General features: G+C 40.2%; 1 pseudogene; it reads left to right on the forward strand.

Moving 5' to 3' along the window:
- Window positions 1-2,872: 2,872 nt before the first annotated feature.
- Window positions 2,873-14,071, forward strand: part of LOC145934221 (uncharacterized) — a 17,138-nt pseudogene continuing 5,939 nt past the window's right edge.

Genomic DNA, 14,071 nt, shown 5'->3' on the forward strand with positions numbered 1-14,071 from the left:
TATTGAACTCTTGATCCCATCTCTATTATAATATTACATTTTTCAATTAAAGGACCCCGCACATAATACATAGGATTTTGACTCTCACAGTGGAATTGGCTGAATTTTTGATATGTTGTAGTTTAAGACATTCTGATCAATGTCAAATGGCCCAAATAAACAGTTTTGCCCTCCGACTTTCTGGAAGATCGTTTACGACCGTAGTCCTACAGTTCGAAATAATGATCTCATTTTTCCGAATATCCCAGAAAGTCGAAGGGATAAAACAGCGCTTGCGGGGCCGTACCCTCTCATTCGTATTGAAACTGATCGCGCTTACACATCGTCGATTTTCGTCACGCGTTTCACTTTTTCTTGAAGCTCCGCTTTTCTGTCGGGCTCGACAACTTGCGTACGTTGCAATCCGCGGGATCCGCACACCTCGCGTTGCACAAAAGTCAATTTAAAAGTATTGTACATAGTTTGTAAATATACTTTTCTGTAGTGTTCGTCGAAAATCAGTGTAGTATTCTTTCTCTAATTACCCTCCCGCTCACTATCACTTTACTCGCGACTCACGCTTGACTTCGCACATTTCTGCTCTTTCGAGCCGGAGTATTGCAGCAGCAACCGGCGTCCGCGATTGTCGTAGTACCCTCAGTGATCCAGTGACAGTGTTGTGAGTGATCTGGAAAGGACAGGGAGGCATTAGTAAGAGCGTAATACGAACTCTACGGGCGCATCGCCCGCTCGATGGAAACCCTCCCAAAGGCCGGAGCCGCCAAGCTGTCCGTCCCTCTCGTCCAGGCGTCCTAGAAAGTCCTGGACGAAAAATGGGCCAAATTCGATAACAACCACGACAGCCTCCAAACCGAATATAGCCAGGAGATCGGGAAGCATAAATACACTACTAGGGATTTCGTGAATACAGCGGAAATGACCTATATCTAGCGACGCGCCGAACTGGCCGAGCTTGAACAAAAGCTCTCCAGCCAACTGAACCCACCAAAGCTGGCCCGAGGAGAATCCGCTGCGGCTCGTCACATCCTGCCTCGTATCCAGCTTCCACAATTCTCCGGGTGGTTCGAGGATTGGCTGGCTTTCCGCGACCTGTTCCGGTCAATCGTCGTCGATGAGGCTACCCTGTCATAGGTAGAGAAGTTACATTACCTCAAGACCAGCGTTAAGGGCTGAGCAGCTCATACGCAATTTACCTGCAACGGAGGATAATTTCGACCGCGCTTGGACGACCCTGAAGGAGCACTTCGAGAATAAGCGGCTGCTCGTCCGCTCTTACCTCGCCGCTTTCACCGCGCTCCCTCGCATGAAAACCGATGCCGTCGCTGACCTACGTTAAATCTTCCACGGGGTGATCTCCACAGTCGGTGCGCTCGAGTGGATCAATCGCCTGATTTCTTCCGGCACGGATCTCTTTGTGCATCTTGTGGTGGAACGCCTAGATCCTAAGACTCGGCGCGAGTGGGAGAATTCACTCGGCAAATCCTCGGGGCCACCGTCGTACGAGGACCTCCGCGAGTTCCTCCAGGAGTAGTTGATGACCCAGGAAGCGCTTTGCTCGGTATCTAGTGAGCCTCCTGGAAAATCTGCCGGTAAGCAAGGCCACTCCGCTTGTGCCAACCACGCGACGACTCGAGGCACGGAATCATCCCGGACCTGCCCGCTCTGCAAGAAAGAGCATTATTTGGCGATCTGCGATACCTATAAGAAGACATCTCAGGAGCGGCGCGAGGCCGTGACCACTCACCAGCGCTGCTGGAACTGTCTAGGACGGCACCTCCTCGGTGAGTTCTACAACAAAGACTTGCTCCAAGTGCTCAGGCAATCATCATTCGACCCTCCACGAGGCCTTCACGACCGCTGCGCTGACGACTTCTGAGGTCAGTTTGTCGCCGTCGATCAATATTGCCAAGCGTCCAGCCGAGTGTACTCCAGTCTTGCTCGCGACCGCTCGTGTCACCGTGATGGATCGATCGGGAGAGCGCCACGTAGTCCGTGCCCTAGTGGATTCTGGGTCGTAAACCTCACTCATCGCTGAGTTCCTAGCTCAGCAACTACTTTGCCGCGGACCCCCACATCCGTGGCCATCTTCGGAGTCGGCTGCATTCAAACTGGGTTTTCGCGAGGACGCATCTCGATCACGGTCGCCGTGCGCACCGACGACTTCACCATAACCACGTCCGCTCTGGTGTTGCCGCGCTTGACCTCTTATAGCGGCAACATAAAATGCGGCTCCCGCTCGTTGCGCCACGTAGAAGGCCTCGACCTCGCCGACCTCGATTACTTCCGCTCGGATGCTGTAGAGTTACTCCTGGGCATGGTGGAAGTATATAAGGTGAAGCATTCCGGTGGATGCGCAGTCGTCCGAAAGTAGTGGGAAAGTCGTCAACCAATTAGATTTCACCCATTCGGCAAAATAATATATTTGATACTGCCATATGTATATTGCTGGCAATGAGCGTTAAATATTCAGGACCGGTCTCACCATCTCCGATTAACTCAATCGGCCGATTAAACTATATCTTTGTCTCTTTTTAAGAACGTAGCTGAAAAGAGACAAAGATATAGTTTAATCGGCCGATTGAGTTAATCGGAGATGGTGAGACCGGCCCTAAGTGTTGGAGTGTTATATTAAAGTGTTATTTCGGACATCAACATCATGCCAAATTGATTTGTAAAAAATTGCAAAAATCGTTATAGTTTATATTAATATTTATGAATACACATTTTTACTTCCAATATAAATACTGTGTTTTTATTTCTGATTAGTCATTCACGTTTGAAATACGCGCGTTGCCAAATGGGTGACATTTGATTGGTTGAAATTTCGATATGCCGCCGTTATGCGTAATACTTCACCTTTTATCTTTCCACCATGCTCCTGGGAACGGACACTTACGCGACCATAGTGCTGCCGGATCTCCGCCAGGGAACCCCCTTAGAGCCTATTGCGAAGCATACCCGATTTGACTGGATCATTCTAGGCTCGGTGGGTGCTGGCCACACCGCCGTCTCCGCGACGTCTCTCCAGTGCTCTCCTACTGAAGCCCTGACGAATGCTGTGCGGCGTTTCTGGAAGAACCGCCCCACGCTCCCGTACCCTGAACTGCCGACGAACAGGACTGTGAGAACAACTCCCGTACGCATCGTCGTCTTCCTAGCGGCCGCTACTAGGTACGGCTGCCCGTGCGGTCCAAGCTGCCGGATCTCTCCTCCACGCGCTATGTGGCGTCCCGAATGCTCGAGGTGGTGACGCGACGTTTCAAGCGCGATCCCTTCTTTCAGCAACTATACACGGCGTTCATGGACGAATATCTTGCCCTTGACCCAGTGTGGCGATATGGGCCGAGTTTTTCGCGCATGCGTGGCCGAAACAATGGCGTATCATATAGTTACCAAATGGGCGCAAAAGTTTTGACGAGCCTAGCTACAGCGAGCAGTAAGGTGGGTTAAATATATGTATACATAAATCGAAAAAATTCTTATATATAAAGTTTCATATATACATATATATATAACTTTTTATCGATTCTCAAAAATTAAAAAAGAAAAAATTTGCGCGAGTGATTAACAATACCCTTCTTTCTTGAAAATAGATACTTTACTGAAAGCGTACTGGCCACGCATGCGCGAAAAACCCGGCCCATATCGCCACAGTGACCACATGTCCCTATTCACCGAGGGAGCGTCATTCACGGAAGCCCCTCCGTGCTACCTCCCACACTACAGGGTACTCTGAAAACACCACTCTAAAAACTTATCTTTTTAAAAAGGTAAAAAAATGCGCCAAGTATATGCACGCCAGTAACAAATTAAAGTTGCAAACCCATATAAAGTCGTACTAGGAAAGTAAAAAGTAATGATATTTAATAAAATTACGAGTGAAAATAGAAACATGTACTAGTAAAACATTAAAGTTCCAAACTCACATATATTTATAGACCTTGCTCCCGAAACACCCGGTTATATAGCTGAACCTCGTTTTGTGTTGAAAGTTGCAAACCTATGTAGAATCATATAATTATAGATCTCCTTTCATGCTAGAAGTTGCAAACATATATAGAATCGTATAATTATAAAACTCCCTTCACGCTGGAAGTTGCAAACCCGTGCAGAGAGAGAATTGTAATAAAAAATTATAATACAAAACATAAAAAAACAAAATTTAAAATAAAAATTTAAAATTAAAAATTAATACAAATAAAAAAAATTAAAAAATGTTGGCGCTGCTAAATTAAACAATATACTACAGTTAATTTTAAAATTTAGCTACGCCAAGTTTTTTTAATTAAAATTTTTTAATTTTTTTTTTACGTTGCGAATTGTGTGATCGAGTAAAAGTGTATGGTCCATATTCTCAACCTTCTTTTATCAATAAAAGCGCGACAGTCAAGAGGCTCGCGCTGCTCTATTCGCGCGCCAATTCCGCTCACCCGCGCTCTCTTGATCTCACGTCGCATCGCAAGCCTTGCGCGCACATCTTGACGGTCGAAAAGTCGCAGTTGTTCGAACGCTTACGAGCAACTGTCCCGTGAGCAAACAAAAATTAGAAACAAACAATTTTGCCTGCGAGATGATCTCATTTCGCGGAACTTTCTAGAAGGTCGAAGGTATAAATCGAACCGCCCGGAGCCGCAGTTTGTCACTTTGTTCGTAGTTACTCGCTTAAGCACGTACTCGCTTTATTGTCGGACTTGTAAAAGACTTCCAAGCTTCTTTCGGACACGGAACCTTTATCCCGGAAGCATTGCTCGTCGAAGTTACGCTGTTTAATTCGCATTCTGCGCGTTTATCCGTTTTGCACTCACTTTTATTGTCGGACGGAGCATTATATACATAGCAAATACATAGTGTAAATAACTGTGAAATACGAGGCGCGTTTTTAAAATAAGGTCCATTTTAAAATACAAAAAAGATCTTAACATATAAAAATTATTTATTATAGTCAAAAAACTTCTACAACTATACTTTATTTTTCTACATAATCACCATTGACTTCTACGCATTTTTGGTATCGCTTTAACAGCTTCTTAATTCCGTTGTTGTAGAAGCCCGACGTCTGTGACTTGAACCAATTAGTAACGCCGTTCTTTAATTCGTCGTCATTTTCAAACCGCTGCAATGCGAGCCATTTCTTTAAATGCATGAATAAGTGATAATCAGATGGTGCGAGATCGAAGCTATAAGGCAGGTGATCAAAAATTTCCCAGCCAAATCGTTCCAACAACTGAGTAGTTTGAACTGCTGTGTGTGGTCGAGCGTTATCGTGCAAAAATACGATTTCATTGGATAACAAGCTGTTACGTCCAGACTCAAGGAAGGAAGAGTCGAAAGGAAGGACGTAACTAAATTTATCTTTTCGAACGACGGCAGACTATCCGTCTGTTCGACCCGAACGAACGTCTGGGCCCAAATAGGTCAACGACCGCAAGGGTCGCTCTTACTCTATTTAAAGGGCCGTTCGCTCGGTGGTCCCTTTTTGGCAAGAGAATTTAATCTCTTTTACGCAGGATGGGACCTTGTGCGATCTTGGTTTACGGGAATGAGTGGGAACGGGTTATTAATAAATGAAAATCATTTGTGTTGAAATTTATAAATTTATTCCTAATATAGAGACGAAAGAATTTATATACATAATAATATAATCGACGGACTTGGTTGCTAATGAAAGAGTGAGTGTATGTGTATGGGTCGCGGGTGATACATTAGTACGGAGGTCTTCAATCGGGGCAGAAAGGGGTAAGAGTTATTGTTTAAATTTTAGGGTCCCGATTGGTGGTTACAATAATCTAAATGCTAATAGATGTATAATTTTGTGTCCATGTTTGTGCGTGTAAGAGAGAATTCTAGGTTATATGAGTTCGGTAATTATGGCAGTGGAGGGGGGATAGGTTCGTAGGAGAAGGTGTGCAGGGACAGCTAAAGGATATCTACGCCCGGGAATGAATAGGCCGTAGCCCGAGCCACTTCTTGTCTCAGGCGTCGATTCCGACGATTTCGCGCATGCTTTGCTCCAGCTCTCGAAGTCCGCTTTCTTAAGTCATCCACTAAGAATGACGAACGATAAGAAAAATAGATCGAGGCGATCGAGTGCAATTTCGAAATAATTCTTGGAATACTATTCTCGTTTCATTCTGTCGTTATTAATTTTATTTCTTATTCCTTGCGCTTGTAGTATTCTAGAGAGAGAGGAAGGGTGAGAGAGAGAGAGAGAGAGAGAGAGAGAGAGAGAGAGAGAGAGAGAGAGGCTGGATAATGTTGGATAGGGGAAAGGTATGGTAAACGGTATCTCGCCGTTATCACGGGAAATCCAGAGTGATTTTCGGGGTGAAGGAAATCACGGATCTCGCCGTTATCACGGGAAATCCAGAGTGATTTTCGGGGTGAAGGAAATCACGGATCTCGCCGTTATCACGAGAAATCCTGAGTGATTTTCGGGGTGAAGGAAATCACGGATCTCGCCGTTATCACGGGAAATCCTGAGTGATTTTCGGAGTTGGATGAAATCACGGATCTCGCCGTTATCACGGGAAATCCTGAGTGATTTTTCGGGATGAAAGAGAGAGGGAGAAGAAGGTTTAGAGTTGGATATGATAGCACTTGCGCAAAAGGAGATAAAGAAAGATGGCTTTATCTTAAATCCAAGAATTATTTTGATACGGGGTGAAAATTGTACTTTATCTTTTTCCTTTGTTATATACATATATGTGTGTCTTGACTTACTGTTAGTAGAATGCGTTGTTAATTGCTGCAGGGTTCTAGTCTGGTGTGGTCTTCCGGACTTCCACTATGTTTTTTCTTCACTTGCACTCTAACGAACGTCGAAATTCGAGTTGAAAGCGGATTTCGAAATTGAAAGTATAAAGGTCCGAAGAGTCTAGATACGATCTCGGATAGCTTATACACGGCAAACTGCGCTCGAAAGTTCGGACTAAAAATCTAATCTCTCGAGGGATATCGCGGGTATATAAACCTTCTTGCTCCTCCTTCCCGTTAGTTTGTTAACATTTCCTGACGAATAGGAAATTTTTCAATGACGCCCTTTCAGTCCCGGAGGCGTCTCTTGACTTTAAAAGTTTATCGGGATTGGTCAGGGCTTTTGTTTAGGGCCCTAGGTTTTGACCAATGGAGAATTTGTTGAGGTTTATATTTTTATTATTCTCTCGAGATTATCTCGGTGATCTGTCAGGCGGCATTTGTTTGGATTCGGTTATCGTTGTTAGTCTGGTAAAATTTTATTCGTTTTCAAGTGGAAGTTTTCTTCTAAATTTTTATTGATTTTCAAGTGGAGATTTCCTTCTAAAAAGTTTTTATTGCTTTTTAAGTAAAATTTTCCTTTAAAAGAAAGATTTTTATTGCTTTTCAAGCGCGAGTTGTCAACTAGTCAAAGCGAGAATTTCAGACACCGCGAGTTACATCTGGTATGTATCTCTCCTTTTTTTATTTTTATTTTTACGATTAATCGTCTCCGGTCAGCTGCTTCGCCTGCCAGATCATAGTCTTATTCCCACGCCTGTGATTTTTCAATCATCGCCTTGCATTCTTTGAAAGAAAAGAATCGTGGAGTCCACAGGACGCAACAAAGCCACGTCTTTTGTGTTTAATAGTCTGTTTAAGTAGCAGTAGGGTTTCACAATACGTGGCAGCATTGACAGTCTTTCCGTGTTCCAGAAAATCAATCAACAAAATGCCTTTCTTATCCCAGAAAACAGTGGCCATGATTTTTTTTACAGTAGGTGTATGCTTAAACTTTTTTGCTTTTGGAGATGATGAGTGTCGCCATTGCATTGGTTGTTGTTTTATTCGACATTTGTCTAAGAAATCCAGGTTTCATTTCCAGTGACGATGTATTCAAATAGCCCATCCCCTTCATTTTTAAAATGCTGGAAAAATTTTTGAGCTGAAGCCAGACGTTTCTGCTTGTGTGCATTGGTCAACATTTTCGGTACCCATCTGGCACACAATTTTTTGTAACCAAGTTTCTTTGTTACAGTGTCAAATTACTGAGCGTGAAACGTTAGGAAATTGAGTAGATAGTTCAGAAATTGTAAACCGCCGATTTTCACGAATTTTTGCATTTACTTTTTCCACTAAATCATCTGTTATCACTGTCGGGCGACCGCTACGCTCTTTGTCATGAACATTTATTCGTCCTTGTTTGAACAAGCGACACCATTGTCTAACTTTACTATCACTTACAATATTTGGACCATAAACTTCACAAAGTTGCCTGTGAATTTCAGCAACACTCTTGTTTTTGCTAACAAAAAACATATTACAGCGCGAACCTCACAGTTGGCGGGATTATCTATCGTGGCGCTCATTTTGAATTGTTTACACACTACAACAATCACGTATCTAATGTTGATTGAATGGTTAATAGTTAGCTATTACGTCACATTTAAACATGGCGCATGTGCGATTCCGTTTCCTAGCAACGATCAACAGTAACTTTAAAACGGACCTTATTTTAAAAACGCGCCTTGTATAATCTAGTGTTCGTTAATCACTGTTCATTTTTTTCGTCGCACTCGCCCTCCCTTTCACGCACAGTCGCACACTATTTGCGAACTTCGGATTTGCACATTTTATTTGTATTAATTATTTTTTCTTGGTTAATTTTTAATTTTTGCACAAATTTTTAATTTTTAATTTTTAATTTTTTTGTTAATTTTTTATTTTCTTTTTTATGTTTTGTATTATTTTTTTTAAGCTGACTAAGTCGCTTATTAATCTAATCGACAAATATAAATGATCTGGCAAAGATTCATTTATTGACTTGATATTTATGATCTCGATTCTCTAGAACCCGTTAAACTGATTGTGAATGCGTTTTCGTAAACAATGCGATTATTCAGAATTTCTTTGTTGAGATTGTCATAATCGAAATTATTATTTACTTGAGAGCTTTCCTGCGCCAATTCTCTATAACCAAGAAGTTTGAATCAAGGTAAGATTCAATATCGTTCGATAGCATTTCAATAAAATTCGAAACGTCGTTAATGTTGAAATCCAAATAATAATCGAGTTTATTTATTTCAAATTTTTCTCGCCAATTTTTAGTAGCAAGCAATCCATATCACAAGAGTAATCTTCGATGTTGTTCGTTAAATTTATCCGGACATGATATGTCTTCAGTATGTTCGTATTTCATCTTTAATTAATAGACTCGGATGACGTCCAAATTGTCTCGCTTGTTGCTTGATGATAATCAACTAAAGTGTGTTTTCTCTTCATTGTTCGGTTCGATGGTAGATGCCAACTAAGGTTGGCAAATGGGTCATGTAAATTCTTCATTTTATTTTCATTGTTGTATTAAACTGATTCATCGAAGCACTTTTTTTCGTTGTTCATCTTCGTCTTTAGTCCAACAACATCATTGGAGCAAGTCATTGAATTTTCGTTGGTTCTCATTCGTTGATTTTAATCGAGTGATTCTAATTGGTTCTTTTTGGTATTTTTCGGAGTAAAATGTAGTTTAAGAGATCGCTTATAAGATATGTTGATTTTCTTTTGACTTTCTCGTTCTGACTTTCTTCTTTTTTCCATAGGACCGGTGTTCTGTACACATCGTTTAGCGTTGAAATTTATCATACCCAATGAGAAAAGCAAAGTTGCACCGTAGATGTCATGTGCATGCTTTATTAAGAATTTATCGACTTGCATCGGCCCGGTTTTCAAAATTTGGATTTTAATGTTGTTAAAATAACCTTCTACGTAACTTGAAGTTGCGTGTGATGTATAATCCATCCCAACGCTGGTCCACAGGGGGAATTCTTTAGCATGCAACAAAAGTATATTGACGACTTCTAATGAAAAAATGGATTCAACTCTTTTCCATAACGTTGTATTTTTTTGGCCTTTGCAACTTGTTCATCGATCCAATCACCGATCTTACTGCTGTTTTGGTCCAATTCGTCACATTCGGTCATAACTTGAGGTTTTGGATGTTCAAGATCGTCAGCAATACCTTGTACGTCAAAGTTCACTTTTATACCATAAATGAGTCTCTCCTTCTAGTTTTTTCTTGCATTCGTTGTTGTTAATACCTCCGAATAATCAATTTCTACATCTTAATGAGTTTGCAAACCCACAACACAGGTCAAATAAAAAATTTTCTAAAAATCGGAAAACGTTACACATTTTATCAATGCGATGCAGTGAACATAAAATATTTTAATACAAATGTGACAAACAGACTTCAAGCAATTCCAATGGCACACGCAGCGATTAAATGAGCTGCGTCGACTCGAATTATCGGTTCTGATCTTTTTCTGACTTTAAAAGGTCTTAATATTGCGTTGAATGAATCATCAACGTACGATTTAATAGTTTGGTTATTGAAGGCAAGACCAATGCCACATAAAAGTGCACACAGAAGATCACAGACAACCTGCTTGGGCTTGGAGGCACCTATTGCTTCAGCCAAAGCTTAATGAACTCCGTTATATTTCTTTGAGAGCATTTGATACACATATATTGTAGTATTGTCGAAATTGATTACAGTCACACTATAAGAAGATATGACCAGACTTCTGATCGTTTCAATTTAGTCTTTGTACGACACTTCCTGTCAAATCGAGACTTATAAGTAGGGCGCGGATGTTTGGACGATTTTTCGGGTCGCGCGCGGAGCACCACTGCGTGCAGGAGACCCGACGTCCGCCGACCGCATCCGAATTGACGGTCGGCGGGCCTCGTGTCTCCTCGAGAAATGTTGCTACCTCACTTGCACACAGCGGTGCTCCGTGCGCAACCCGAGAAATCGCCCGAACATCCGGGCCCTACTTATAAGTGACTTCTTGTTTAACAGCTTGTTTATTCTTTATATGAATGGAATTGAGTTTGAATACTGCTTGAACAAATATGAAACGGTAGAGATCCGATATCGAGTATTAATCCAATATACTTGGGTATCAATAACATTTCCTTTGTCATTCGAACGAGATCTCGGCCATTTTCTTTTATTCCGAGCTCTGCGTTAACTCCCTTTTTATGTGCTTGCCAAAGTACATCGCAACTGGCAAAATCAGTGGTTCGGTTTCATTAGGCCACATGATCTCCCTTACCTTTTTCGCCACTCAGAAGACCCTTCTGCTTTGAGTTTCTTTTATACTTTTTTTCAGGGTTGGCATGTTTTAAACAATTTGTTTAAAACTGTTTGATTAAAACATGTTTAAAACAGTGGACACTGTTTTAAACATTTTTGTTTTAAACAGTTTTAAACTACTGTTTAAAACTGTTTAAAACATTGCAATTAAAACATATGATTATTTGAAAAAGAAACTGTAAAGAAAAACAAAAACAAACAAAAACTAATAGACGTGCAAAACTAATGTTGCAAAAAGGTTTTTGTTTTAATTTTTTTAGTTTTTTATCTATATTTATATGTAACATATAGATATAAAAATATAAATATAAATAATGAAATAAAAATAATAAGATAAGTATTATTTTAACAGAATATTTATTTTTGGATATTAAATATATTAAGTAACAATCAATATAATTGAATATATTAAAGACTACTTATAAATTATAAAGCTATCTGCACAAACTATTAAAATCTAAATTATAACACATTGCATTTTACATTTTATCTATTGCAAATAATTAAATAATGTTATTCCTTTAACTAAAAAAATAATAAACATTTAAGTACGAAAAAATGAACGGTAACAATAACATATTGAAATTGGGAATTGCATTGCAGTTATTATATTGGGTATTTTTTTAATACCTACTTTTATAAATTTAATTAAAATTAATAACTCAAAATAAAATAAAGAATATATAATTTTATATATTAATAAAGAATTATTACCCAACTAACAATAAGTCAAACGTTACAGTATTAACATTTTCTTTTAACGCAAGCCACCATGTTATCGGTTTAATATTTTTAATGGATTCCTCAGAAAAAAGACGCGAGTGGTCGAACATTACATTACGATTACGGTTACATTACATTACGATTACACAGATCAAAGCTATCAAGTGTTTTTTTTGCTTGTTTAAAACATGTTTTTTTTGTTTAAAACATGTTTTTTTCTTACTTTACTTAAAAACACGTATAAAATAAAAAAAACATGTTTTAAACAAAAAAATCAATGTTTTTTGTTTAAAATGAAAAAAACAAGTTTTTTGCCAACCCTGCTTTTTTTCGTCGTTTGCTTCAAAGGTCGTTTGACTGCTTCGTGATTTTCAGTATCTTGTGTTGTAATTTGAATTCTTAAATTCTCTCTCTCAACTCCAAATTGTTTTTAGCATATCTCCAAAAAATGTTACAGCACTTCTTGGATTTACACGATCGTTATTTTGATTATATATAGTATATACATATATCGTTCTGAGATAAAATTTCTTCAGCTCGTTTAAACATGAATGCGCACGGAAGTAGGTATTGTTTAAAAAATAAAATGGCAATTTTGTTTGTCCATATTTTTTACTTTAATTTTGCTTTCAAACTGCTCTCAATAATATCAGGCTTAATGTCATTCCACTGTTGCTCAGTTAGGCTCAAATCAAACGTATCCAACAAATGATTTTCATTATTACTCAATTCAGAGTATGACCCGTCGCTATCAAACTTTCCAGATCTCATATAGATTTTTCTATGTTTGAATTATTATTCTGGTCTAATTTTGACAGTATGGGCTTCTGCATACAGGATGCGGAAACGCTTGCCGCGCGGCAAGAAGTGAGACGGTAATAAACTTACAGCTCTTACTAATTGTTAAAAAGCGGTACGTTGATTGGTTACCGCGTCGCCTCTTGTCGCGTGGCAAACGTTTTCACGTCCTGTGTGCAGAAGTTCGATGAACACACCAATTTCCCGTCTGGCTATACTGAGGATGGAGTTCCGATCGCTGCACACATTTGTATAACAAGTTGCGGAACTTCATTTTCTGCCTAACGCAACAGATATTTCCCTCCATACTTTCGCTGACCAGGCTGGGAGGGGGGTGGGGGGTAAGTGTTCAATTTGAAAGTGTTGCATACATTTTTTGACAACTGGGATGCTCTCTTCTGGTGGCACGGCAATCCTGCGTGGCATATTGTCATATCTGTAAAGCAAAGCATTTATTTTTATTGTACTTATATAAAATATTATATATTTTACATGAAAACAAAGTAACATTAGGAGAAGTAGTAATATTATGAGAGTTCTAACCCAGGTCCTCTGAGGGGGGTGCGGGGCGCGGGGGGTTCTCCTTGACGAGGGGTATGACGTCACGCGGGGCATGGGTATCTCGTAGGCGCGGGGGCTGACGTCACGCGGGTGGAGGGGGATGTTTCGACAAAGGAGGGGGAGTTTTCTGAGTGCAATATTTGTAGATGGTATCTTTACGACTTTTTTATGAGGGGTCTTAGACATTTTCCCCAAAAAGGTATAGAACAAGCGCCGATGATTGACAATTTTGTACCCTCGTTAATATAATTTTATTACGGAAGCGCCGATGTCCGGCTGCTCGAACTTGTCAACGGAGCGTTCTAGAGTTCATTAAAACTATGTTTTTCATTTTATGGACATTTTATCATTAGGAAAGGAATGAAGATTTTAAGCCGACGCTGCGACGAACATGTCAAACGTGATTTAATAGGCCTCTACCTATTTGCGTTGACGTTCGGCAGCTTTGTACCCTCGCGGAAAATCTCCCATAAAAACGAGAGCGAAACATTTTTCTTAATATTTTTTAAGGAAGAATGCAACGTATCGGCGCCAACGTTCGGCTGCTTTGTACCCTCGCAGAAAATCGGTCGTAAACGAGAGCGAAACATCTTCCTAAATATCTTTTTAAGGAAGAATTGCGATAATTTTGAGAGGGATGGGGGTTGAAACTTATGGAGAGAGTCTGTCTCCGCGTCAAAAAGTCTTTAGCATTCGACGAGTTAAAGTGTCCTATGCGAAGTGTCAGTGGCACAGTGTAGTGAGTTAAAAAGAAATGGAAAATAATAATTTCGAGAGAATATTAGACGAGTCATCTGATGAAGATCACGAGTTGTCGGATAACAATGTAGACGAATCTGACGAAGATCATTGTTGTTGAGTGACAGTAATTATATTAGTGAT

This window comes from Prenolepis imparis, unplaced genomic scaffold, assembly GCF_030444845.1.
Source record: "Prenolepis imparis isolate NDT839.2.m4 unplaced genomic scaffold, iyPreImpa1.0 SCAF_3, whole genome shotgun sequence".
NCBI lineage: Eukaryota > Metazoa > Arthropoda > Insecta > Hymenoptera > Formicidae > Prenolepis > Prenolepis imparis.